The sequence below is a fragment of the Hemicordylus capensis genome, chromosome 3 (genome assembly GCF_027244095.1).
Source record: "Hemicordylus capensis ecotype Gifberg chromosome 3, rHemCap1.1.pri, whole genome shotgun sequence".
Taxonomy (NCBI): Eukaryota; Metazoa; Chordata; class Lepidosauria; order Squamata; family Cordylidae; genus Hemicordylus; species Hemicordylus capensis.
Window position 1 is genome coordinate 341,587,762 of NC_069659.1, and position 26,851 is coordinate 341,614,612.

General features: G+C 46.6%; 1 long non-coding RNA gene across 2 annotated transcripts in view; it reads left to right on the forward strand.

The window, feature by feature from the left end:
* Window positions 1–11,816, forward strand: part of LOC128349568 (uncharacterized) — a 37,972-nt gene extending 26,156 nt beyond the window's left edge. For both annotated transcript variants that reach the window (XR_008318851.1, XR_008318852.1), the window contains 2 exons: window positions 9,218–9,286; window positions 11,736–11,816. This is a non-coding gene — a long non-coding RNA (uncharacterized LOC128349568). The remainder of the gene's footprint in view (window positions 1–9,217; window positions 9,287–11,735) is intronic.
* The last annotated feature ends 15,035 nt before the right edge of the window (window positions 11,817–26,851 follow it).

Sequence of the window (26,851 nt, forward strand, 5' to 3'; positions counted from 1 at the left end):
GTGTGTGTGTGTGTGTGTGTGTGTGTGTGTGTGTGTGTGTGTGTGTGACTAAGAGGCAAGTGACAAAGCACAGAGCAGAAGACACACACACTTGAGGTAAAGAATCTCATGTCTGAATACTTTGAGCCGAAACACTGCATGCATTCACAAGACTTTCTAAAACCCTTTCCCCTTATATGTTTGTTTTCCTCAGTAAGGCTGCCTTATTTCATACTGGAGTGCATGGAATCATGCAGTTTTGCCAGCCTCGCATGGTAGAGTCCCAGGAGGACTTGCTGACATGCAGAGCAAGGATGCCCTGGTGCACCAAAAGAACAGAAGCAACTGTAGTGGCACAGCAGGGAAGCATCAGTTTTTGAGGCCCCACTCTTTCCTCAGGAAGTCCTCTGTGCAACCTGAAAATATGTCCCTGAGGTCCGCTCAGCCCTCAGGAACTTATTTTCAGGTGGCACAGATGGTTCCCTGCAGAAAGGGAGCGCATCAAAGAATTTCCCCTTCCTCTTGCACTGGTGCAGTTAGTTGGGAAGTTCTGCCAGGCTGCTCTCTCACTGCACTGGTGCATCAGAGGAACACAGGAAGCTGCCTTCTACTGAGCCAGACCCTTGGTCCATCTAGCTTAGTATTGTCTACACCAGTGTTTCTCAGCCACTGGCCCATGGACTGGTGCTGGTCCATGAGGAGTTGGGTGCCGGTCCGTGCTGGTCCATGAGGAATTAATCCCCCCACCAAAAAAAATTCAAGCCAGTGGGGGCCACCACAGCTGGGAGCTCTCCAGAACTCATTTCTAGGCAGGCAGCCCTCGCTGCTGGGATAACATTCATTTCGAGGAAGCTAAATGAGTGTTATCCTAGCAGCGAAGGCTTCCTGCCTAGAAATGAGCTCTGGAGAGCTCCCAGTGGCGGTGCCCTCCCCGGCTTGAAATTGTTTTGGGGGGGTGCCTGGGTGAGGGGGTGTGTGAGGCAACCTCTTTACTAACTGCTGGTCCAGGAAACTGCACATAAAGACTGTACCGGTCCATGACTCCAAAAACATTGAGAAACACTGGTCTACACAGACTGGCAGCGGCTTCTCCAAAGTTGCAGGCGGGAGTCTCTCTCGGTCCGATCTTGGAGATGCCAGGGAGGGAACTTGGAAGATTCTGCATGCAAGTAGGTAAGTGCTCTTCCAAGGGCAGCCCCATCCACTCTGGAAAGCATCCTTGCTCTGTATGTCACGCAGTTCTGGCCCTATCCATCCCCAGCATAGCATTCCTCCAGTGGCTGTTGCATATCTTATGTTTCTTTTTTAGAGTGTGAGCCCTTTGGGGACAGGGAGCCACTTTATTTAGTTATTTTTATTTCTCTGTGTAAACGGCTTTGGGGGTTTTGTTGAAAAGCAGTATATAAATATGCGTAATAGTAGTGCCACTCTAGTCTACTCTGAAGGTTGGAATTGGTGTCTGCATTAAACCATCAAAGCAAGACTTACAAATACAGATGAGGCCAACTATCAGATGAGATGAGGCCAACTATTAGATGAGATGTTTGGAGGCCCAGAAATATCAGGAACTGTCCTGTCATGTAGCCTGCCTCCTCCCACCAGATTTCCAGTCCTTTGTTTGGACTGGAGTGTGTGTGTGTGTGTGTGTGTGTGTGTGTGTGTGTGTGTGTGTGTGTGTGTCCGGGGGTGGGGGGTGAGTTATATCCTGTCTTTTTTCCCATCGTGGAACTCAAGATGGCATAAATGGAATTCCAAGTTGGTCTCCCATCCAGGCACTGGCCAGACCTAGACCTGCTTAGCTTCAGCAAGGTGGCTGGACTACATGCCCTCAGATCATGTCCTTTTGCATTTGGTCCATGCCTCTGTCTTGCCTTTGTGATATGCCTTGGTATCCCTGGATGAGGCTTTCTTCTTCTCATTGATCAAGTCCCTCTTGTAGAATCAGAATCTCTTTCAGCTTTAGACATTCCCCCCTCCCGCCATGAAACAAATGGTCCATCTTTAAAACACACACACACATTCTTAGTCTATCCTTCATCTGAAGAGCTCAGGATGGCAAAAATAATTTTCCTCCCTATTTAAAGATGTTAAGCAGTAGAAGTTTAGAGATGTCTTTTATCTTTTTGATTCAATTTTTTCCTTGCCTTTTGTATTCTCTGTATTAGAAATTAATAAAAATCTTAATTAAAAAAAATAAAGATGTTAAGTAGAGAAGGAGGGTGGGAGGTGTGCTTCCCAAGGTTACCAAGGATGTGAGTTCCAGAGCTGAGTCAGGAATTTGAATCTAGTTCCCTTTGGGTTCTAATGATCCAAATGAGCATGGCTTACTGGAAAATCCCAGTCAGCAATGCTGCAGGCACTCCCATGGAACATGTAGAAACAACTCAGATTTCTTTGCCAATCCCAGATCCATGTCACCACCGACCATCATATAATCAGGGCAGCTAATCACAGATCTGAACATGGCTGGCCCATCTTGGTTAAATGTCAGGTGTTTGCTGCACCAATCTGGGATCAACAAAAATGTCTGTGTTCCATTGACAACCTCCACAGGGGCACACATGGCTTGCCAACTGGGGTTTTCTGGTAAGCTGAACTCCTTCTGGTGGTGAGAACCTTCCTTCCGTCTACTACATCAAACTGACTTTGGTCAAGGCAAGTAACAACCATCTCCTTCTAGAATCTGGAGATGGGGCCATAGCTCAGTGGTAGAGCATTTGCTTTGCATGCCGAAGGTCCCAAGTTCAGCCCCTGACATCTCCAGGTAGGGCTGGAAAAGACTCCTGCTTGAAACCTTGGAGAAGTTGCTGCCAGTTAGGGTAGGCAATACTGAGTGAGATGGACCAAGGATCTGACTCTGTATAAGGCAGCTTCCTACTCTCTGCTTGCCTGCAGAGAGTCCTTCGCATTGGTTCATGGTGAGGCCAACTCCAGTGATAACACTGAAAAGAGATAACTCTCTTTACTCTCAGTTCCAGCTGCCATAAAGGGTTAATCTGGCCCTTGTTTGGCAGCTGCAGATCAGGCGAATGAAAGATGGAGGACGACCAGTCGCTGGGCTAATAATGTGGTATAAAATTTCTTCCCATAATAGCCGCTGCAGAAGGGGAACTATCAACACACACACAGAGTTGCTAATGGTTCCCATGTACTCCTGTTTGCTTCTTGATTTATAAGGTATTTGCTGTGTAATAAGCCGCCTCCTTTTAATTATCCGTTTGCACAGCTGGGAAAGAAGAAAAACGGATTCTTAATTCTTCCCAAGCAAGGGCAGAACAAGGCAGACTTGACCAGATATTCTCAAAATGCTTTGTGGGTTTTGGAGCTTTAATAAGAATATAATTGTGTCTAAGCACATAACATGGCCAATTTCCTTTTGAACTGTTACTAAGGGTTGCTGGGACTTTTTCATTTGTCATTTGCTGTGGTTTAACACTGAAGTGGTTTCCTCCAGCTCCAGATCCCCCCGCCCTCTCCTGGAATGGAAACTCTTTTGGCTTGTGACCAGTTTTCCAGTGCTGGAAAGGTGGATTTTTGTTTCCGAGGTGGGGTCGGGTCTAAGAAGGACAAGTCTCTCAGTGGCTACTAGTCTAAGTCTATAGGCCACCTCCAGCCCAAAAGGTAAGATGCCTCTAAATACCAGTTACAGGGAAACAACAGCAGGAGGGGCGCAAGGCATGCCCTAACCTCTTGCCTGTGGACTTCCCAGAGGCATCCGGTGTGCCACTGTTTGAGCTGGACTAGATCAGCCTTGGGCCTGATCCAGCAGGGCTGTTCTTACGTTCTTCCTTTTCAGACATTATGCTTCTATGTTGCCAGACAAACTTGAAAGTTAACAACACATTCAGTTGGCTAAGTTGGAGTGTAATGACTGGGGCCACTTTAGTAGCACAAAAAGATGGCAACGGCAAAGATGAAGTGATGGGACGGCACTGGCAAGAGTAATGAAACTGGGGAGAGGGAGGAGGTTAATGTGGATGATGAGATGACACTGAATGCAGGAGTTCTGTGGTGGTCCACAAAAAAAGCTCTCCTTCTTGGGAAGGTGGATTAAGGAAGCTGTAGGAAGAACTGTAGATACTGGCAAGAAAAACAGTTATTGGAGAGAATGCGACAGTTCAGGACAGCTTTTATCTTATTCTACAGTGGGATGCCATAACTTACCAGTAAATAGTATTTGTTAGTCAATTACATAGTTGTATGCCCCTGTAGATAGGGAGCATCACATTTCCATAGAATGAAACATTCCATAGAAGCCTGTGGGCTACCCACAGTGGGCCACCAGGCAAAACAGGGTGCTGAGCTAGATCAGTCTTGAGCCTGATCTAGCAGGGATGCTCTTATGTTACATCCGTACCTTCAAGACTAACAAATTATGCCTTGGGAGGAGTCCATTTCAGAAGATGCAGAGCAATGAGTGGTTTTCCATACAAAAGACAGATGCTGAGCAAAGACACACCTTTTAAAGTGGTGGTTCTCTTGTATTTAGCAGGGGGAGAGCAACTGGTCTTGCCCAACTCCAGCACAGCATCCCTCCAGTGGCTGTTACTGGTATCTCTGCCTTATGTTTCTTTTTAGACTGTGAGCCCTATAGGGGCAGGAGACCATCTTATTTACATATTATTTCTTTTTCTCTGGAAACCACTTTGAGAACTTGGGTTGAAGAGCGGTATATAAATATTTGGAGGAGGAGGAGGAGGAGGAGAAAGGGTGCAGGCGGAAAGAAAGATTGAGGAGCAACTCCTCACTTATACTTTGTCCGGGGAAGATGGAAGACCATCCATGGGTGGGTGGGAGTTTACCTGATAACAAAGCAGCAGGTGCTTCTTTTTCATCATCATCATCATCATCATCATCATCATCATCATCATCATCTTTGTCTGTTTTACCAGTAGTAGTAGCAGCAGCAGCATTTCAAACTTCCACTTGTTTTCCTGGCAGGCAGCCCATAATGCCCCAGGAAAGGAAGCAGCACTGTGACTTTGCATCCTTCCACTGGTCCATGACTGGGGCAAAAAAAATATGGCCACACCCTGTAACAATCAGGGGTGGCCATTTCCTCCCCAAGAGGCAGAAATGCTGCCCGTCGAAATAAACAATGGGTAGACCAATGGTTTGACTCGGTCGAAAGCAACTTCATATGAAAATAAGTCTGAAACATGGCATTGTGCGCATGTACCCTAAGACAAGTGATACTTAAATACTGGAAACTGTACCAGACATCTAATTCCAAAATGTTTTTCTCCCAGGCCCTCCTTTATGGCCAGAAGTTTCCATTTTATTTAAAACATGGGGTGTTTGCACAAGTATACAGCACTCTCCAAGCTGTGACTGATCTCTGCACTCATTACTATCATCGACTTGTCTACGTGGTAGCCCACAGCAGCTCCACTCTCTGTCATTTGCACTTCCCTTGACCAAGAAAGCATCTCTCCAATTATACATGGGAGGTCTCTGTAAATGATAAACCTCCCATCTGTGAACAATCAGTTAAAGCAGCCAGCAGAGGGAGTCAATTTGGATCAAAGCCATGGCATTGAGGGTGGGAGGTAACCCATTTCTTTGTGCTGTCTCTCCTACTTAAATCACTCTCCCAGCTGTTACCACCAGCTGACTGAACAAAGCACCTTTTAAATTGGTGATTCCCTTATTTTTAGCAGAGCGAGCAAGTGAGTAGTTTCCCTATCCAACTCCAGTGCAGCATCCTTCCAGTGGATGTTGCTGGTATCTACCAAATATTTCTTCTTTAGACTTTGTGACAAGGAACTATTGTCTTTGTATGTATATATGTATGTAGTAAACTCCTTTGTTGAAATGACAGCAGCAGCATATAAGTAGTAGTTAAGAAGTGGTAACAGTAGAAGAGGACAAGGGACAGGGACAGCTGGTCTTATGGTAGCAAGCATGACCTGCCCCCCTTAGCTAAGCTGGATCAGCCCTGGTTGCACATGAATGGGAGACTAGAAATGTGAGCACTATAAGATATTCCCCTCAGGGGATAGAGCCACTCTGGGAAGAGCAGAAGGTTCCAAGTTCCCTCCCTGGCTTCTCCAAGGTAGGGCTGAGAAAGATTCCTGCCAGCAACCTTGGAGAAGCCGCTGCCAGTCTGTGAAGACAATACTGAGCTAGATAGACCAATGGTCTGACTCAGTATACAGTATGGCAGCTTCCTATGTTCCTGGCGGGGAGCGGGGGCGGATTTAAGTCATGGAAGTCATCAGTGGGGAGATCTGATGGTGCATATTTCATGCCGTGGTGTTTTTGGTTAATCCATTCCTTGATCCAGGCCAGCTTTTGAATGGGGCTTTAGTTAGTTGTATTCCAGTCCTGGAGTGGAGCCGGGGCTAACAGAGCCAGCAGCAAGAGCACTGAAAGGCAGTCGACACTGGCTTCTCTGTACATAATGAGGCTATTCTCACGTGTGGTGGAAACTGGGCTGGGCTCCCTTAACCTGCTTTCCACCGCACGTGTGAACCACCCGAATCTGTGTGGCTCCTGGCAGCAAGCCCTCTTAATTGCCACCCCCTGTTAAACTAGGTTAGCGGAGCACATTGGATCGTGTGTAGGTGCAATGTGGCTCTGCGGTGCGGCAACTTACGAGTAGCCTCCAACCAGGAGGCTACAACAAGCCTCCAACATTGGGGGGGGGGCTCTCCAGAATGCTCCACACACTCAAGCAGGGCATGCTGGGACTTCCAGGGGTCAGGAGGCCCCCAATCCCCACTGTTCCAACTGGATCCATGATGGAGCCGGTAATTGTGTGGGTGGCTGATCCGACCACCCAGTGTGAGCTGCTTGCTTGTCTCCGGGGAGAGCTGGCCAAGCCAGCTCTCCCTGAAGAACCCTCTTAGGTTCTCCACACTGCTTGTGTGGAGAGTCTTCATATCTATTTCATTATATTCCTGATTCCACTCCACTGCATTGTCCTTGCATAGCACAACTTTCCCCCTTGGATTCTACAGTCCTGTCTCGGATTGCCCTGCCTTCCATTTAACAGAAAAAGCATAGCATTTTCTATGCTTTTTTTCACATGGTAGCTTCAGTAGATAGGGTTGGGCCATAGCTCAGTGGCAGAGCATCTGCTTTGCATACAGAAGGTCCCAAGTTCCCCAGCATCTCTAGGTAGGGTTGGGGGGAAAAACTCCCTCCTGAAACCTTGGAGAGCCGCTGTCAATCAGTATGGACCAGAGATTCTCAACGTTGGGTCCCCAGATGTTATTGGACTTCAAATCCCATAATCCCCAACTTAAGGCCACTAGGGCTGGGGATTATGGGAGTTGAAGTCCAATAACAGCTGGAGACCCAACATTGAGAATCTCTGGTATAGACGATACTGAGCTGGATGGACCAGTGGTCTGACTCAATATCAGGTTCCCATATTGCTAAGATTGCAACCACCAAAAAAGTAGAATGAGGGAGTGGAGAAGAGCATATAGGGATAATGGTTAGAAATTAGAGGGTATACTCTAAATAGAAGGAATGGGTTGCTTTTGAGAGAAATCTGTATTCTCTGCACTTCTATTTGGTGGGCAGGGCATCAAAGCAGCAACATGAAAATCAATTTATCTTTACCTCGCCTTTTTGGGGGGAAAGTAATATCCTATTTAACACTAATCGCGTGTGCAATATTTATGTCTACATAAATAATTCAGTGGCTAATTAATCCAATTCTTTTATAATTACCTCCTAGAACAGCACAGAGCCTAAATCCCAGCATCTTAATTGCTACTTAATGGAGATATTTATGACATAGATTCTCACAAACGATATAGGAGCTCTCACTTAATTTATACCAGAGCCTAGACGGCAAAACTCCAGAGCTGGGATTTGAATGTTTGAACATTCTCTGGTGCGGACAGAAAATGGCAGAAAACAGAGTGTTCAGAGTTTGGGCTTTGGCAAGGTATGGATAACAGGATTCTTAAACCACCAAAACAGTGAAAGAGCTGTTAGTGTTGCGTGAGAAAAGATATTGAAAGGCTTGTGAGCCCAGAACTCCCACCATGGCAGAGTTTACATGCTGGGCCTCTTCTTACAATCAACTTCCCCTACATATCGGTGAATGGAGCAGGTGGAATTGGTAAATAAGTCCCTAGCCACAGATAGACCAGGGCTTCACAACTTCAGTCCTCCAAAGTTGTTGGACTACAACTCCCATCATCCCAACCACAGTGGCCAATAGTCAAGGATGATGGGAGTTCTAGTCTGAAAACAGCTAGAGGGCTGAAGTTATGCAGCCCTGTGATGGACCAATTAGACTAATTTACTAAGTTTACAAAAAATACTGTTGTCAATGGAACTCGCAAATATTCCAGAGATCTCCTTCATGGGCCAAGCAGAACTCTGAGGTGTTTACTGCCTTGTGGTGGCTTCAGAGGATGGTGAAAATGCAAAGTTCTTCTTACCGAACATCCTCTCTGCAAAACCCTCCGGAGAAATTCTGCTTAATGTAAAAACCCTCGGTTGGCTTGACAATTCTCAGATGTTTCTCCTTGGGAGGAACCCTGAAATGTGCTTTGAAATTTGCTTTTTCAAGGTTTTGTTGCCAATCCTACCATATCTATATCAATCCAGGTCTTTTTAAAATGTGCAGCCACCAGACACAAACTTTGCAGTTCCAAAAGGAAAAAAGCAAAGGGGGGAAATGCAGTTCAAAAATCCAAGTTATTAAAATATTTCATTATGGTAGAGGATGTAAAAAGTAACTGATGATAATGCAAAAAGTAAAGTGAGTAGTCCAGGGCGCTTTCCAGAGTCCAGACTAGACCCTACAACGGGGTCAGGACGTATCTCGGAAGTGTGCTTCCACACTTTCTGCGTCATGACACCGCAGTCCCTACGAGGACCGTTCACATTTCTAATGCCTTGTTTCGAATCTAATCGCTGCGATATAGAACTAGGATGTTGTATATCTGGCGTGGAAAAGTTGCTGTTTTTTCAGGTTGTTAGTTGCTTTGAGACTGCTCCCTCTGCTGTTTACATTTTGAATGCGACTTGCCCGAATGGAGGCATTTTGCTGCTGATGAGCAGCTAGTCTGGAAAGCACCCTAGTTCCTCTAGAAAAACCATACCCTGAACAGTTGGACCTATTTCTCCTCCCTCTACCAAAAACACCACCCACAGACTCCACTGCTATTCCCTACACAGTCTCCACCAAAGAATAGAACACTCTTCTCAATATTGCTGTCAGTTTCCCACTTCTGCTGTCAATTTCCCACTTTTCTTCCACTCTGTGTAGGCTTTGGAATGCCATGCATGGTGATTCGAGGCAACAAAGTATGTGTGCAGAGACAAGAAGGACGCACAGGTGTGTCTTATAGCAATTCATGCCATGCTCACAAATTACGCACATACCATTGTGCAGTTTTGAATTTTCCTTTTGGAACATGCTGCATCTATCTACACACAAAGGCTGAAATACTCTGCAGTGTTACGCATATGGTGGAACGTCACATTTTGCACAAACTGAGTGGCATAACAATAAAGCCAGTATATATAAAATGGCCTCGCTGTAGCACAAGCTCCCTTTATGCAGTTTTTGCACGTGTGCGACTGTACAAAACTTGTGTTCCACCATCTCTGCTCTCTTGAGCCAGATTTCCTGCCTCTGTAATAGCAACCAATCAATCTTATTACTTGGAAGAAAGGGTTCGTCACTTTTTCAGGATACCTTTGCAAACAGGAAACTCTTGTAAGTTTCCATTCCAGAACATCCAGGAAGTTTTGGAACTCACTTTCCATTGTCATAGTGCCCTTGGCTTTTATCAATTAGTATCATCCATTCAGCTATAAAACTTACTCTTTTTCCTAGACAGCATCTCATCATTTCTGGCAATCAGTCACAACACCTGGTGAAAGCTGTCCCATCTTGAAGAAAGATGAGCTTTCCATCACAAGGTGTCTCTTTTAATAAGAAAGCTGAAACTCAGTTCAAGCCTTTCTGGCCAGCAGCCTGACTATGGGTAAAAGGGGTTGGGGCCAAGCCTCAGTGGCATAGCATCTGCCTTGCATGTAGAAAGGGAGTACTTTTTCACACAACGTGTGATCCACTTGTGAAACTCTCTGCCACAGGACGTGGTGACAGCCAACAACCTGGATGGTTTTAAGAGGGGTTTGGATGACTTCATGGAGGAGAGGTCTATCAATGACTACTAGTCGGAGGGCTGTGGGCCACCTCCAGCATCAAGGGCAGGGTGCCTCTGAGTACCAGTTGCAGGGGAGTAATGGCAGGAGAGAGGGCACGCCCTCAACTCCTGTCTGTGGCTTCCAGCAGCATCTGGTGGGCCACTGTACAAAACAGGATGCTGGACTAGATGGGCCTTGGGCCTGATCCAGCAGGGCTGTTCTGATGTTCTGATGTTCCAGATTCAATCCCTGGAAGCATCTCCAGGTAGGGCTGGGAAAGATTACTGCATGAAACCATAGGAACATAGAAAGCTGTCATATACTGAGTCAGAACATAGGTCCATCTAGCTCAGTATTGTCTTCACAGACTGGCAGCAGCTTCTTCAAGGTTTGCAGGCAGGAATCTCTCACTGCCCTATCTTGGAGATGCCAGGGAGGGAACGTGGAACCTAGATGCTCTACCCAGAGCATCTACAGGTGAAACTCGGAAAATTAGAATATCGTGCAAAAGTCCATTAATTTCAGTAATGCAAATTAAAAGGTGAAACTGATATATGAGACAGACGCATTACATGCAAAGCGAGATAAGTCAAGCCTTAATTTGTTATAATTGTGATAATCATGGCGTACAGCTCATGAAAACCCCAAATCCTCAATCTCAGAAAATTAGAATATTACATGGAACCAAGAAGACAAGGATTGAAGAATAGAACAATATCGGACCTCTGAAAAGTATAAGCATGCATATGTATTCAGTACTTGGTTTGGGCCCCTTTTGCAGCAATTACTGCCTCAATGCGGCGTGGCATGGATGCTATCAGCCTGTGGCACTGATGAGGTGTTATGGAAGACCAGGCTGCTTCATTAGCGGGCTTCAGCAATTCTGCATTGTTTGGTCTCATGTCTCTCATCCTTCTCTTGGCAATGCCCCATAGATTCTCTATGGGGTCAGGTCAGGCGAGTTTGCTGGCCAATCAAGCACAGTACACTGTATACTTTTCAGAGGTCCGATATTGTTCTGTTCTTCAATCCTTGTCTTCTTGGTTCCATGTAATATTCTAATTTTCTGGGATTGTGGATTTGGGGTTTTCATGAGCTGTACGCCTTGATCATCACAATTATAACAAATGAAGGCTTGACTTATCTCGCTTTGCATGTAATGCGTCTGTCTCATATATCAGTTTCACCTTTTAATTTGCATTACTGAAATTAATGGACTTTTGCACGATATTCTAATTTTCCGAGTTTCACCTGTAGGTGCTCCCTTTCAGCAATTCCACCAACCACTGACAAGGGAAATGAAATTCTGCTGGGGCTGTCACAGCCCTGTTTTCAGTGCTGGCCCTGCCACCTTGCATCTCACGTCAGACACAGAGGACATGGCTTGGGGGGCACATGTGTGAAGGAACACCCAGGTGGTGGAAGAGCCACCAGTTGGACTTTGTCCCCCAGCCCCCTCCAAGCTCCCTACACCCCTGCTCTTAGGGTGGGGTGGGGGTGGGGGAGTGGGAGTAGTTTTGGTAGCCTCACGTCTGTCCACAGCTGATGAAAATCACTTTGAGAACTTTTCTGTGTGAAAGAAACAATTGCACAGTATACAGTAATTATCTCTCTCTATATATTTCTCTTAGGTGTACCTGTCACTAATTCCATGTGGGGCACACATGGGGAAGAAGAAAGGCAGGGGAAGAGGAAAGCGGCACTGCCACAGGCAAGGCGGGAAACAAAACGGAGGCGGGGTGGTGGTGGGGGAAAGCAGTGGTTGGGGGGGAACAAAGCGGCGGTGGCAGGGGGACAAAATGGTGGCGGGAATGGACAAAATGGTGTGGGGACAAAACGGCAACAGCGGCGGGCAGGGGGAGAAAGCAGCAGCGGCAGGTGGGCTGGTAAAGGAATCAGCAGTGGTGGCAGTGGCAGTGGCAGGCAGGGGAAACTAGAGGCACAGATGATCTGTGCCCAGCCCAGCTAGTACAGTAATAAGTTACTGGAGTTTTACTGCTGCTTTCTGTTCTTACTTTTTATTTAGGATTTTGAGTTTATTCTTGTCATAATTTTAGCAACAGATACATTTTACTAATGATTATATAGCAGCCCTGAATAGATATGACAGAAAGGTGGGGTCAAAATGTTCGTAATACATCAAAATAAAAGTTAGTTTTATTGTATGTACATGCCTGTCCATATGCATATGATGACCCAGTTTTCACATGAAACTTCTGTTCAATTAACAGTGGTCATTAAAAAATGTGACCTCTGTATCTAACGATTAAAATTCCATGGTAATTTCACACTCAACAATGCCTGATGTTAAGGATTTCATTATTAAATCTGATGGAATATGATTAAATATGGCCCATGCTTTCCAGAATGGGTTGCAAGATAGATTTAAATGAACTCATTAGTGGTTAATGCAGCAAAGCTCTTTCTAAATGCTAATGTTTGGCTGCTGTTGGCTTGTTAATTAATTTGAAGATTGTGTAATTATCAGAGCTGTCGATTAGCATATGTCTAGCCCCTTTTTTAAATTGCCAGATGATATTGGTTGGCATGTAAGCCTCAGAAATTAAATTATATCCATAATGGAGAGAGGGCATCAAACCGACCCAAAAGGTCCCATAGTGCAAAGACTTACTCTCCCACTCACTTTATGGTCATTTTTTTTGCCTGGAATAATCTGTCAAACTGGGCAAATGTAGCTGTTTTCATGTCTCCTTTTGTATGTGTTTTTTAAACTCCCTGGCGCAATCAGAAGTTGCTCCCTCCTCAGCTGCATCTTACTTTGGAGTACAGATTCATCTGAGACCAGTTCTGTTACTACTACTACAAATATTTATATATGTATAAATGATGGATCCCTGTCCCCAAAGGGCTCACAGTCTCAAAGTAATCATAAGGTAGACACCGGCAACAGTCACTGGAGGGATAAGGTAAAGTGTGTCGTCGAGTCGGTGTCGACTCCTGGCGATCAGAGAGCCCTGTGGTTGTCCTTGGTAGAATAGAGGGGAGGGGGGTTACCATTGCCATCTCCTATGCACTATGGGATGATGCCTTTCAGCATCTTCCTGTATTGCTGCTGCCCAATATAGGTGTTTCTCATAGTCTGGGACACCTACCAGTGGGGATTCGAACCAGCAAACTCTGGCTTGCTAGCCATTAGGTGGCTCACTGAAGGGATGCTCCAGATCAAAACAAGGACATGCCTATGATACCTCTGCCTGGCTCCCACCTCCACCCGCCCACCCACCACATATTCCAGAAGGCTCTAGTCTTCTATTTTATGCTGTACACATCACTGACTGTGTTGAAGCCCAGTTTCCATTGCCTGACATCCAGACCAGGATTTTGCTAGCCTAGCACTAGAGCAATTGTACACACTTAAGACATTAGAGGGCATTACAGCAGTCAAGGCTGGAGGTTACCAGCATATGCACACAGAGGCACTCTTACCCCTGGACTTTGGGGCGGACGTCCAGGGCCTCCATAGCCCCTGGGCCCCACCCCACCCCCAGTCCTCCTTAGTCTGTCCTGGGTGGTGTGGTTGCCTGGCAGAGCATGATGATGCTTAATTTGCAGGGGTGTGTGTGTCTCCGGAGGTCTTCAGGCTCCAAAATTACCTAGATGCACCTCTGTATGCACCACTGATTTAAAGTCATTTAACTCCAGAAAAAGTATAATAAAATATAACACCACAAGATGGATGTTGCTCCAGCAGCTGTTTGGAGCTTACTACTAGCTTTTATGACTGCTGATTAGGTAGACTGGATTGGCCTCATCCCTTCCCTGGAGAAGGCGTTGATGTTTAAAAGGGCCTTACCAAATTTTCTAAGCATTGGGGGAATCTATACTTGGACTTTCAGATCCTTGAGGGACTTCTCTGAATTAGAGGATGAAGGTCATGTACATGGTGAGGACCAGCAGTGGAGCCTGACCACCGACGGCACGTGTGCGGCCCCACAGCACCAGCCTTTTATGAATGCAGCTCCAGCCTTTTAACTCCCAAAGGGGCTGCATGGCCCCCGCTCAGGAGCTAAACCAGCACCTCCGCGTCTGACGTCAGATGTGGGGGGCATGTTGGGGCCGCGAGGCATGGACCCTGATTGGGCGTGGCCCAGGTTCTTTGAACCTGTTGGCCCAATAGTGGCTCTGCCCCTGGTGGGGATCCTAACTCTAGTTCCCCTGGGGGTCTTCCTAGGACTATGGTGCTGCCCAGGTCTGGATCATAGGGCCATATCATCCTGTCTTAACCCTTGAACTATCTGCCTTGTCCCCCTACAGGGATGGGACCATAGATCAGTGGTAGAGCATCTGCTTTGCACGCAGAAGGTCTCAGGTTCAATCTCTGTCTGGTATCTCCAGGTAGGGTAGGGAAAGACTCCTATCTCAAAGCTTAGAGATCCATTGCCAGTCAGTGTGGCCCCTGATCATCTTGGTTGCCCTCTTCTGTACCTTTTCCAGTTCTACAATGTCCTTTTAAAGATGTGGTGACCAGAATTGTACGCAGTACTCAGGTGTGGCCGCACCATCGTTTTGTATAAGAGCATTATAATATTAGCCATTTTATTTTCAATCCCCTTCCTCATGATCCCTAGCATGGAATTGGCCTTTTTCACAACTGTAGCACATTGAGTTGACACTTTCAACGAGCTGTCCACCATGATCCCAAGATCCCTTTCCTGGTCAGTCACTGACAGCTCAGATCACATTAATGTATATTTGAAGTAGGGGTTTTTCTTCCCAATGTGCATCACCTTACACTTGCTAACACTGAACCACATTTGCCTCTTTGTCGCCCACTCCCCCAGTTTGGAGAGATCCTTTTGGAGCTCCTCACAATCTGTTTTGGATTTCACTACCCAGAAGAGTTTGGTATCATCTGCAAATTTGGCCACCTCGCTGCTTACCCCTGCATCTAGATCATTTATGAATCAATTAAAAAGCACCGGTCCCAGTACAGATCCCTGGGGACCTCACTTCTTACTTCTCTCCATTGTGAAAACTCTCCATTTATACCTACCCTCTGTTTCCTTTCTTTTCAACCATGACTGCTAGGTTTCCTCAGGAGTCTTTGATGAGGAACTTTGTCAAAAGCTTTTTGGAAGTCTAGGTATACTATGTCAACTGGATCACCTTGATCCACACACTTGTTGACACTCTCAAAGAACTCCAAAAGGCAAGATTTACCTCCAAGAGGCAAGATTTACCTTTGCGGAACCCATGCTGGCTCACTCACAGCAGGGCCTGTTCTTCTAGGTGCTTTTGAGGATGCTTTCCATCAATTTGCCTGGAACGGATGTTAGGCTAACTGGCCTGTAATTTTCTGGATCACCCCTGGATCCCTTTTTGAAAATTGGTGTTACATTTGCTACTCTCCAGTCCTCTGGTACAGAGCCCGATTTCAGGGATAAGTTATATATTTTATCAAGGAGGTCAGCAATTTCACATTTGAGTTCTTTGAGGAATCTTGGATGGATGCCACCTGGCCCTGGCGATTTATTATTTGTCAGTTTTTCCAGACAGTTTAGAACATCATCTCTTGTCACTTCTATCTGACTCAGTTCTCTAGCCTCCATCCCTAAAAAGCCTGGTTCAGGAATAGGTATATACTCAATATCCTCTGCCGTGAAGACAGACACAAAGAACTCATTCAGGTTCTCTGCAACCTCCATATCCTCTTTAATAATCCTTTTCACTCCCTCATCCAACCGCCTCCCTGGCAGGTTTCCTGCTTCTGATGTATTTAAAGAAGAGTTTGTTAATCCCCTTGATAATTTTAGCTAAATGTTCCTCAAACTCTCTTTTTGCCTCCTGTATTGTCACCTTGCATTTCTTTTGCCAGAGTTTGTGTTCCTTTCTGTTCTCTTAATTTGGTCAGGCCTTTTAATTTTGGAAAGAAGTCTTCTTCCCTTTTATGGCTTCCTTAACAGTACCCGTTAGCCATGCTGGCATCCTCCTGGACTTAGTAGTATCTTTCCTCCTTTTGGGTATACAATCTAACTGGGCTTCTAGTATTGTGGTTTTGAGTAAACTCCATGCACTCTGGAGCGAAGTGACTCTCCTGATTTTCCCTTTCAGCTTTCTTTTCACCATACTCCTCATTTTGGAGAAGTTTCCTCTTCTGAAATTCAAAATTTCCATGTTAGACGACCTTGGTGATTCACTCTCTGCATGTATGCTGAATTTGATGGCACTATGGTCACTGTTCCCTAGAGGGTCGATGACACTGACATCACGCACCAGGTCCTGGGTGCCACTCAGAATTAGGTCCAAGGTCACCTTCTCTCTGGTTGGTTCCAAGACCAACTCTTCTAGGGCACAGTCATTTAGCGTATCTAGAAATTTGACCTCTTTGTCATGACCTGACTGTGAATTTACCCAGTCTATGTGTGGGTAATTGAAGTCACCCATGATTACAACCCTGCCTTTCCTTGATGCCTCCCTGATTTCCTCCTGCAACTCCCAGTCACTGTCGGCATTTTGATCCGGAGGGCAATAGCACGTCCCCAGTAGCACGTTCCCTTTCCGGCCTTGTATAGTCACCCACAGGGTTTCTGTGGAGGACTCCAGTCCACCTAGGTTTTTTAGCTTGTTAGATTCTATCCCTTCTTTAACATACAGTGCTACCCCTCCTCCAAGGCACCCCCCCCGTCCTTTCTATAGAGTTTATACCCAGGGATAACAGTGTCCCACTGGTTCTCACTGTTCCACCATGTTTCTGTTATGCCCACTATATCTATTTCTGAGTTAGCAACCAAGCACTCCAGCTCACCCATCTTGGCTCCAAGGCTTCTGGCATTGGCATATAAGCACCTATACGCTGAGTCTCTTACCTGATGTATGCTATTCTTTTGACTCTTTGACGAGCTGGCACCAGCTCCCGTCTGCTCTTTATGCAGCTCTGCTCTGTCCCCTTCTATTTTATCTGAATTTTCTGCACTCTCACACTTTAAAGGATGGCTTTTGCCACACGGGATACTGCCCAGCTCCCATCGGCTGTTCCCCAGGCGTCATTTTAAAAGCTGCTGTGCAACCTTTTTGATTTTAAGCGCCAGCAGTCTGGTTCCATCTTGCCCCAAAATGTATCCCAGTGCCTAACAAATCTAAACCTCTCCTCCCGGCACCAACTTCTCATCCATGCATTGAAACCCCTCAGCTCTGCCTGTCTCACTGTACCTGTGTGTGGAACAGGTAGCATTTCTGAGAATGCTACCTTGGGGGTCCTGGACTTCAATACACTACCTATCAGCCTAAATTTGGCTTCCAGGACCTCCCGATTACATTTCCCCACATCGTTGGTGCCGACGTGCACCATGACAGCTGTCTCCTCCCCAGCACTGCCTAAGAGCCTATCTAGACGCTGCGTGATGTCCGCAACCTTCGCACCAGGCAGGCAAGTTACCGTGCGGTCAACACGCAAATCACAAACCCATCTCTCTATACCTCTAATGATAGCCCACTACAAGGAGGCCCCCACCCCCTGGAGGAGTATCCCCTGTGCAAGAGTATATGGGTTCGTCATCCATGGAAGAGGTCCCTTCTAAAGGAGCATTTCCCTCTTCCTCAGACCGATGTCCTCCTTGCCCAAGACCTTCATTCTCCCTGACAGCAGAGGAGCTACTAGCCCTGTAGTGGGATGCCTCTGTCACATTTCTGAAGGTCTCATCCACATTCCTTTCTGTCTCTCTGACTTCTCCAGATCCGTCACATTGGACTCAAGGGAATGAATTTGTTCCCTGAGGGCCAGGAGCTCCTTGCACCAAGCACACACCCATGACTTCTGCCCATGGGGCAAATAGTCATACATGTGGCACTCTGTGCAATACACTGGGAAGTGCCCCTTCCCCTGCTGACTTTCTATCTTCATACTGTTCTTGTTGGCTGTTTACAGTATTTAGAGATAGTTTATTAGAAGTAGTTTATTATCTGTTTATTAGATAGCTTATTAGAAGGATAGGTCCCAGCTGTAATGGTCAGATATTTATCTGTCCAACATCCTTTCCCAAGAATATGAGGGATATGAAGGAGGGATTTGTACTTACATTCTCTTCTCCACCAGGGTCCTTGTAGTCACAGGGGCTTGTTCCAGGCTCCCCCGCACACTTCCCGCTAAACTCCTGCAAAACTCCTACATCCTGTTTACTATCCCTGTGTGCTATGCTCTCGGGCCTTCACCTCTTATGTAGAGTAGCCTTCCAACTGAGACACAGGATGTGAGTCAAAGGAATGTGGGACCTCTCCCAGTCCTAGCTGACTCAACCCCCTTTGTCAGGCAGTGACAAAGTAAAGTGACAAAGTAAAACACTGGAGTTTGGTAGCCCTAGCCAATCCTAGCCCTGAGACAATTTTAACCCTAGCAAATAACACACACAGAGAGACACTAAGACCTACACCTTAATGAGAAACAGCCCCTGAAAATCTCTCCTCTTCCTTTTGGTTTGTTTGAAGGGGAAAAGGCTTGCTGTTTAGGAAAGCTTGCTCACCTTCTCAGCTGTGTCTGCTCTTCACAGAGTAGCCTTCCAACTGGTTGTGTTACAGTTTTGCTGTGTGTTGCAACACAGTTGCATTGTGTTGTGCTTTACATTTTTAATCAGATTTGTTTTATATTTTTAGCTTAATATTTTAATTGTGTCTTTTTTCAATCTTGTTTTTAAATTTTGCTATAAACCACCTTGGGATTGTTTTTTACCATCTTGTTTTTAACTTTTGCTGCAAACTACCTTGGGATTGTTTTAATGAAAGGCGGTATATAAATTTAACAATCAATCAATCAATCAATCAGCAGAGCACTAAGGAGTGGGCACACACGCCAGTTACAGAGTGGTAGCAGAGGATGGTTTAGTTGTTGCAGCTATTTAGAGAAAACACATGGAAATCCTTGTAGAACTAAACACTAAGTATTTATTGGTTAAGTACACTTGGATAGGAAAGACCTAAAGCTAATCTAAAGAACTACATAATTAACTACATAACTACATAATTAATAGGCAAGGAGAGAGAGAGAGAGATGTTTCCATCTGCTCTCTAGGAGGAGGAAAGGAAGGATTGTGACTCAGCACAGGAAGTGTGGAAGAGTCAAATCAAGGGTCATAGAGTGAAGAGTGGTAGAACAGTTAGGGAGACCCTCACTCACTGTCTCTACTCCCAATGCCCCTGGTGGTCATTAGGATAGTTGTTGCAAAAGGTCGATGCACTGGAAGTCCATCTCCAACAGGACACCTCTTTTCCTCATAGAGGCCAGGTGAACCTCCAGTTGCCCTCTGAGCAGGAAAAAACAGAGAAGGAAAAGCCACCATCAAGGCAAAAAAGGCCCAACCCCTTCTGTTTTAATGACTTGCTATTGTTATTGACTTGCGAGCCTTCTCACCTGAAAAGCATGTTTAAAATACTTGAAATAAAAATAATTTGGAAAAGCAGGATTGTTTAACTCTTGTCTTTTTGTACTTCTGTAGCTGCTCTGGACCTCTGAAGCCTTGTACCCACCTTGTTTTCTGGACACTTAATTTACCCTGGACCTTTGTCCCTTTTCCCTTTTGGATCTCTTGCGATTCCAAATTCATCACCAGCGCCACCCAGCCTGAATTCAGCCTCTGTGAGCAAACATGCTTGTCATCAATACATATTGTTGCCACTCAACCTGTGATTTGTGGCAGTAATTATCCAAACTGTAATCAGATAAAGTGGCAACATGGGTGCCAAAACTTCTACAAATATTTATCTACCACTTGTCAACAGAAGTTCCCAAAGCGGTTTACATAGACAGATGTAAATAAGATGGCTTCCTGTCTCCAAAGGGCTCACAATCTAAAAAGAAACACAAGATGGACACCAGCAACAGCCACTGGAAGGATGCTGTGCTGGAGATGGATAGGGCCAATTGCTCTCCCGCTGCTCAGTGAAGTGAATTACCACTTTTTAAAAAGTGGTAAAAGTGGTAAAGCGAATTACCACTGTGCTCAGTTAGGAGGGGAACATATAATCCAACAACATAAAAATTCAGGAAGCAGGATTAGGAGCAAAAGGGTGAACAGGTAGAGGATATGGAACCCTCTCCCACATGGAGGGATCCACCCGCACTCTGTTCCCCCACTCAGTCCGCCTCCAGGCTAAAAGTGCCTAAAGGTGGGGAGAAGCTGCATGGGGTTCAGCAACCCCATCCATGTTTTGTTCCTTGAATCAAACTTCCATCCTCTGCTTTACTGGAGCAGAGCTGCATTTAAAGAGAAAAGGCTGGCATTCCACACCACTACATTTTGTTTGGCCCTCATACACAGGGCCTGTCTCAGACCTTCCAGCAGAGGAAAGAATATTTGCAAAGTAATGAAGCACAAGCAATTATTATATGTCTAATGAGATTCAAAACTCCCCAATGCCAAGATACTAAACTTAGATTATTAAGACGAAGGAAAGGAGCAACATTTCAGAAAAAATCACATCATCAGCTTTTGGGGGGAAAGAAAGTGTCTGCTAATAATCTCAAGAGGTTCCCTCCCTTCCAAAGTGAAATTAATTATTGCAAGATTCAAGCACATTTCAGAAGACATTACACAGTGTTTGCAACCTTATCGCTAAGATAGAAGTCAAAGTGTGTGCATGGTGGTAGCCCGGGGAGGCGGGGGCGGCAGTGAGCATGCACAACTCATTTTTTTAAAATAGCAAGTGGGGGGTGGTGAATCTTTGGCAATACTTCCAAGGCAATGTTAAATTGATTCACATGAGCTGTTACAATGCTAGATGCAGGGCTTCTTGGAGTGGTTTACTGCCCATTTGAGGGCTTGATGCCACATCCTTATCCTGGATGAATTGTTTCCTAAGACAAGTAGGGTGTAATATTGGGTGCATCCAGACGAACATCACGTTAATGGCAAGTCTACCATGGAAGTACATTCAGTACATTTTTGCTAGATGGACAGTTCTGTCCCCTGGGCCAAGCTCAGGAGAGCTCCATTCTTCCTGTTTGCTGCAGAAGCTGGCTGTGCAGCTTAAGAACATAAGAATATCCCTGCTGGATCAGGCCCAAGGCCCATCTAGTCCAGCATCCTGTTTTGCACAGTGGCCCACCAGATGCCCCTAGAAGCCGGAGTTGAGGGCATGCCTTCTCTCCTGCTGTTACTGCCCTGCAACTGGTAATCAGAGGCATCCTGCCTTTGAGTCTGGCGGTGGCCCACAGCCCTCTGACTAGCAGCCATTGATGGACCTCTCCTCCATGAAGGTATCCAAACCCTTCTTAAAGCCATCCAGGTTGTTGGCTGTCACCACATCTTGTGGCAGAGAATTCTACAAGTTGATTATGCGTTGTGTGAAAAAGTACTTCCGTTGGTTGGTCCTAGATTTCCTGGCAATCAACTTCATGGGATGACCCCTGTTATGTGAGAGGGAGAAGAATTTCTCTCTGTCCACTTTCTCCACACCATGCATGATTTTATAGACCTCTATCATGTCTTTTTTTCTAAACTAAAAAGCCCCAGGTGTTGTAGCCTTGCCTCATAAGAAAGGTACTCTCAAGGCTGCCCTCGATCTGCAGCGTGCAGGAGTAATCCTCCTCCCTGCAACATGGCCAGGAAATGCCCTTGAAGAAGCCGCATTCAGAGCTGAGAGTGGTTCAGAATCTCTCATGTTCTGGTTCACAACAGTGCAAAGTTCTCCTCTCCTGCCGTGAAACCCCAGCTGATTGGCTGAGAACCCCTGAGTAAGGATGGGGTCATAGCTCTGTAGCAGAATATCTGCTTTGCATGCAGAAGGTCCCACATTCAGTCCCTAGCACAATGAACATAAGAACAGCCCTGCTGGATCAGGCCCAAGGCCTATTTAGTCCAGCATCCTGTTTCACACAGTGGCCCACCAGATGCCTCTGGGAAACCCACAGGCAAGAGATGAAGGCATGCCCTCTCTCCTGCAATGCTCCTCTGCAACTGGTATTCAGAGGCATCTTGCTTCTGAGGCTAGAGGTGGCCTATAGCCACCAGACGAGTAGCCATTGATAGACCTCTTCACCATGAATCTGTCTAAGCCCCTTTTAAAGCCACCCAGGCTGGTAGCCATCACCACAAGAGCATTGACAGAATCACTACGGAGTCAGCTTGAAACCCTTCCAAGGCTTCTTGAAATCCTATTGGATTCAATAACCTTCTCGGGTGGACCAACCTAATGGGTCCTTCACCCCTGCAGAGGTGGGTTGTGGTTGTAAGTCCTACCTTAACCATGTTAAGCAACTATACAAATCTGCCCAAAGGTTGCAGACATCATGCTGAGTCTAGGTAGGCTGTCAGGCAGAGCAGGGGAGGAGTCAGCTGTTGTGGTGCATATCGGCACCAATGATGTTGGGAAATGTAGCTGGGAGATCCTGGAAGCCAAATTTAGGCTCCTAGGTTTGAAGTCCAGGACCCCCAAAGTAGCAGTCTCAGAAGTGCTACCTGTTCCATGCACAGGGCCAGAGAGACAGGTCTCAATGTGTGGATGAGGCACTGGTGCCGGGAGAAGGGGTTTAGATTTGTTAGGCACTAGGATACATATTGGGGCAAAGAAAGCCTGTACAAAAGGGATGGGTTGAACTTGAATCAAGATAGAACCAGACTGCTGGCGCTTAAAATTAAAAAGGTTGCAGGGCAGCTTTTGAAATGATGCAATTGAGTAAACTGAGCCGTCATGGGATAAGGGGACAGGTTCAATGTGGATTGGTAACTGGGTGAACAGGAAACAGAGAATAGGAAAAGGAGTCTTTACAATGGAGGGAAGTAATAATAATGGAGGGAAGTAAGCAGTGACAGGGGCGGAGCCACCATTGGGCGAATGGGTTCAAAGAACCCAGGCCACTGCCCCTCAGGGGTCGCGCCTCGCAGCCCTGACACGCCCCTCCCCCACGTCCGATGTCAGATGCGGGGGGTGCTGGTTTAGCTTCCGAGCGGGGCAGCACGGCCCCATCCGGGAGTTAAATGGCCGGCGTGGCATTCATGGTGTGGCCAGGAGCAGCGCCAGCCCCAATCTAGTTCCCGAGCGAGGCCGCGGGAATTGGATGGCCAACGCTGCATTTGCAGCATGGCCAGAAGCTGCTCTCCCCTTCCTTTAAGGCAGGGAAGAGCTGCTCCTGGCCGTGCTGCGAATGCAGTGCCGGCCTGGCTCTTAACTCCCGAACAGGGACACACAGCCCCGTTAGGGAGCCAGACCACGTCCCCACATCTGATGTCTGATGCAAGGGCATGGCTAACCCCCCCGTGTCTGACCTCAGATGTGGGGGTGTGTGTGAGCGGGGCTGCAGTGGTGGCTGGGCATGAGCTGCTTGGTCTGGCTCCACCACTGAGCAGTGAAGTGGCCACATTCACAGATGACACTAAACTACTTAGGGTAGTGAAATCCAAAACAGCTTGTTGGAGCTCCATAAGAATCTCTCCAAACTGGTGGAGTGGGCAAAATGGCACTCTTATATGGTGCCCAACTGGGCCTCTTCCCAGTTTACAACTCTGGAATTTCAAAACTCTGGAACTTGTGCAATCTAAGTTTCTGAGAGCAGCGCTCCAAAGTACCAAGATGTGTCTATCTCCAGTGCCACCTTGCACCTGGAGACAGGCCTGATCAAGGAGGAGACTAGGGTATGGATGGCCATGCTCTGCTTCTGGCTCAGACCATCCTCTTGCCCAGTTGGTCTTTCCCCCCTAACCCTAAGTGATGATTACCAATCTAGCTGGATTTGGCCAATTAACACAAAAATAGCTACCCTTGGTCATTCCCCCTTGGCCTTATCTAGTATGGGTTACGCCCAGGTGAAAGCCACCATCAAGCAGCACAGTATAGACATTGAATGCCAAACTGATCTCAGCCCCAAATTTTCATATCAGTGATCGGCTTAGATATTCTGCCTCTCCAGCGGCATACCTCACTCAATCACAGGAAGGTGTTCACTTTGGCTTGTTGCCATGCCCGTCCTCCCTTCAGCAGTGTTAGAAGGCCGTTATAGAGTGACTATGCCCCTGTGGCTAAGGGCAGATTGTAACTACCAAGCATGTCCTCCTCCACTGCTTGTTCTATAGAGACTTCCGTACCTCCCTCATTCTTCCACTGCTATGCAAGTACCCAGGATGATCAAGCCAATTTTACAGCTTCTTGCTGCTTTCTGATCTTAAGCCTTTCATCACGGTAGACAGTAAGTCCTATCACCTCGGTTGCTCAGGGTGGGCTCCACACTCTGCTCATTCCATAGTGACTTGCAATAGTTCCATAGTCTGGCACATTATCCAGTTTTGTTACTTAGGCTTTCATGCATTTTGTCTTTTAATTTTTTTTTTTACATCCTTTTAATGCTTTTTAAAATGACTCTCATGCCTTTTCCAGGCTTTTTATGCCCTCACGCCTCTTGTATTTTCTATTATCGTTTGTATTTTTTACTTTTAATATGTAATCACCCCTTGCAATTTATGATAGCAACTTACTTCCACTGGAGCGAAAAGGGCAGGCAGATGCTCAAGGAGAAGCAGCTTGAGCTCCGCCTGTCTGAACACCAGTTGCGACCCGGTGGAACTCCCCTTTTCTCTTGCTCCAGCATCTGCAGGAGTAAGAGCCAGCCAGCCATGCCCTGGTAAGTTGGTGTGGCTCGGAAGTGTGCAACCTGTCCAACGGGGACTGGCGTGGCTTTCCGAGGTTGTCTTGGCATTCAAGCCGTTCTTTGTTGCCACAAACAGCTTGTGTGGCAAGACAGCAATACTAAGCCAGGCTTTGCCCATCACTCTTCTCCTTGAGAGGATGATGGGTGAGCTCCAGACCTCGCTGACCACTGGGGAAGGATTCACCTTGGTAGGCTGGTTGAGGACTGGAGTGGTGGATGACTGCATCCTTGGGTTCATCAGCAGCATATGTTTTGGCCTGCCTGTGTGACCCAAGGATGAAGGGCTAAGCAGTCATCCCTGCCCAGCTGGAGGGACCTCCTGGTTGCAGAGGTTAGGTGAGCAGAGGAGAGGAGGCTGGGGTGCAAGCTGGAGGAGGGTGCTTGAGCACCGGCTGCTTGTGTGCATTCCACCCCTAGCAGCAGTGCTATCATCACTGCCGCTTCCAGGTCCAGCAGTGTGGTGTCCCTGAGTGTTCCCTCTAACAGGGATTCCCAGATGTTGTTGACTACAACTCCCAGAATCCCTGACCGGAATGGCTTTTGCTTGGGGATTGTAGGAGTTGTAGTCAACAACATCTGGGAATCTGTTAAGAGGGGGAACACTGGCACCTGGCAGGGCCAAGTGAGCGACTGGTGACCTCGCCCCCATGTTCTACCTGGTGGTTCATGAAGGGGTTCCTTGGCGCCTTATAGGAGCCCACCAAGCCCTGCAGCACTGCTGAGCAGTTTGTGTTCCGGGAGGCCAACCTCCCCATGCTGCACTATGCTGAGCTGGTCATGGGGGGGTGAGTGACTCATGATCACTGCCACCCACTGCAACAGCATTGGCAGCTCACTCAACCCTGGCCATTGTGGGCAGCTCGATGTGTCGGTCTGTCCATTAGCTGCTGACACACACAGACACACATGCACACCACCAGCTGCCATGCCAGGCAATGAGATAGAGACTGGTGCCCTGACCTATGTGTCAGACCACCAGGTAGGGCCCAACACCAGCCTGAGACCATGGTGTCTTATCTAGACACAGGCATGCAGGGATGTATACTTGTGCTGGAGATGAAGAGACTTCTCATGGTAAGAGATGATCTCCATTTTCCATGTCTGGCCTGGAGAGTACTTGTGCTTCATTCACTGCTCTGCAGTCTGCATTGTAAGGTGTACTCAGTCAAAATGTGGCTGAAGAGTTTGTTCTACTTGGGCTTCGTTGCTGGCTGCTAAGGGTGCTGCTGCGGCAGCTGTTGTAAGGAGTCGTATTTCTGTGGGAGAGAGCAACTTGTGATGTTACTACAGCACAGGGTAGCCACACTGCGGCTGCCTGGCCGCAGTGTGGCCTTTCTTTTTCAGACAGCTTTGGACTGTGTGTTTGGCAAAATATGTTGTTCCTTGTTGGGAGGGACTATGTCTGCTTCTGTTCCGCAGTGTTGTTTTTCAAGGCAGGGTTGCAGAATTTATTATTAGTTTTCTACCAACCTTTCCCTATGGGGGCGATTCATTAATTTCGGATTTGATTTGTTGAACCAGCTGGCTGTGGCTGGCCGGTTTGACCAATCAATTCCTTAAAAAAAAAAGAAAAGAAAAAAGATTTGATTCGTATTGCCAAAATGATTTTTACACACACTTACTCCCTTCCTTTCATAGCTACTTACAAAGAACATCTTCACTATGAGCCTCGCTGCCCATTAAGATTATCCAGAAAGGTCCATCTACAGCTGCCACTGGATCATCTGGGGGCGACTTGGGGATAGGCCTTCTCTGCTGCCACCTCACAGCTTAGAGCACATTCCCTGCTAAAATAAAAGCCACCCCATGCGGTGGCTTTAAAAAAAAAAAACAACCCTCCAAGCTTTTAACTAGAATTGTTGAGTTGTGTTTTAAAACTGTTTTTAATATTTGTTTGTTTGTTGTAAACTGCCCAGACATCTTCAGGCCAGTATACAAATATACTTATTAACAAAAATAACTTTGTAAATATTTGCAGGTGGTTATGTGAACCTACCCATTTTTATTTTGTGCGTGTTGTATTGAAAACTGTAAAATAAAGAGTTTAGAAAAAGCTTTATGCCATTGAAAATAAATGAACCTTTTCTTGTGTATGGCATCATTTTCAAGACTCAGGTTTCAAATGCAAATGAACTTTAGAGACCATACAAGCCAGCG